Below are 1,734 nucleotides of genomic sequence, written 5' to 3'. Positions count from 1 at the left end.
TGTGTGTGTGTTGTGTGTGTATATATAGAGAGAAAGATAGAAGGAAAATGATTTCCCCTAATCTATAACTACACACACATACACACACACATAAAAACACACAACTTCTGTCAGAAATCATTTCAAATTTCTACATTACAACTATGTTCTAATTATTCATATAATGTGTTTAAATTATAGTTTCAGAAATGGGAATTTTTAGGAGATAATTAGATGTGCTAGTTTATCATAACATAATCAGTTTTGTCTCGACCCCTTTCTTTCTCATCTCAGAAGATATCCTATAATCGAAGTAATCATCAGAAGTTTTAGTATTGGCATGCCTAGAGAGCATCCAGATTGTCCAATGCATATTTTCCAAAGGTTTTAAATTATTTTCCCTTCTTGACAATGTGTCCACCAGGAGGCAAGTAGCTGGAAAACTAAATTCCCATGATGATAAATTCCATATCCAAGAATCCAGGATGGCAGGAGTGCAGATAGGCAGAGTCCCAAAGAATACATCGGTGGGTTTTAAGCCTCAGAATGACATGATCTAAGTTTCAAGAGATCACGGTGGCTGCTGTGTGGAGAGAGACCATTAGAGGGAAAAGGAAAGGCAGACGCAGCAGTTAGGAGACAGTTCTTGTATTTTAGGTGGAAAAATGAAAAGACATAGACTGAGTTATATGCAGAGAGCTAATGAAAAATGGTTGGATCCTAATCAATTGTTGGAAGTACTGTTGGCAGGACTTCCTGATGGTTTGGAAGTGCAGAATAAAGAAGACAGATGAATTAGGTGTGACTCCAGAGGTTTGAAATTGAGCTATTGAGTGGATGGCTGTGCATTTACTGAGATGAGGAGGGCTTTCTGTTTTGGTGATATTAAATTTCAGATGCTTATGAGATATCCAAATGGAAATGAAGATAGGCAGTTATTTATTTGATTTTGGTGTCTCTAGGAATTCTGAGTTTTTTGCTTACTGCTTTACAAAAAATAACTTGTTAATAAAATTGGGGTTTGGCAAATAGAAGTTTCCTCACAGCTGAATAAAATTCAAGTTCCTTAGCTTAGCATTTAAGATCACTCTTTGCCTACTTTCTTGTCTCCCTAAATCTCTATTCTTTCATAGTCTGTACTATAACCATAGCAGGCCATTTGTACTTCCCCAGACACATGATAATAGCATATACATCCAGTCTTTCTTCCCTCTTTCGAACTGGATAATTCCTACTCATCCTTTAAGACTCAATTTTGGTGCCATAGCATTCTTGAAACCTTTCCTAATTATTCTGGAGCTTGATAGTTTATTCCACTTCACATCGTCACCCAAGGCCTCCTTCACCTATAACATTTGCCATGTTCTTCTATAATTATTCAAATGTCTTATTTCTAGACTAGACTGGGAACTTTTAAATCCAATAATTGTCTTTGTTTTTGAAATTTTAACCACCAGAGCAACTGGAACTTATAGGCAATTAAGTTGGTTGTTAAATTAATGAATATTTGTTTATGAATTTTGAACCTCTCTGGAGGAACTGTAGTGTAGAAAATTCTACACAGCTCAGATTGTTGGGAATTCTTCCTGAGTGGATAAGGAAGCAAGGACTTATAAAATGACCACCTCTTACAGAGAATGATTTAAATGTCCAGTAGTTTCCTTAAACAACTTTTAGTGATTCATTTTCTTGAAGGTTATGTTAGAGGTCTTTAAAAAGTTTATGGAGGGATTTACACTACCTTTTAATTCTGTT

The sequence above is a fragment of the Galeopterus variegatus genome, unplaced genomic scaffold (assembly GCF_000696425.1).
Source record: "Galeopterus variegatus unplaced genomic scaffold, G_variegatus-3.0.2 Scaffold3338, whole genome shotgun sequence".
NCBI classification, from domain to species: Eukaryota; Metazoa; Chordata; class Mammalia; order Dermoptera; family Cynocephalidae; genus Galeopterus; species Galeopterus variegatus.
The sequence above is the reverse complement of the archived record's forward strand: the minus strand, read 5'-3'. Positions refer to the sequence as shown.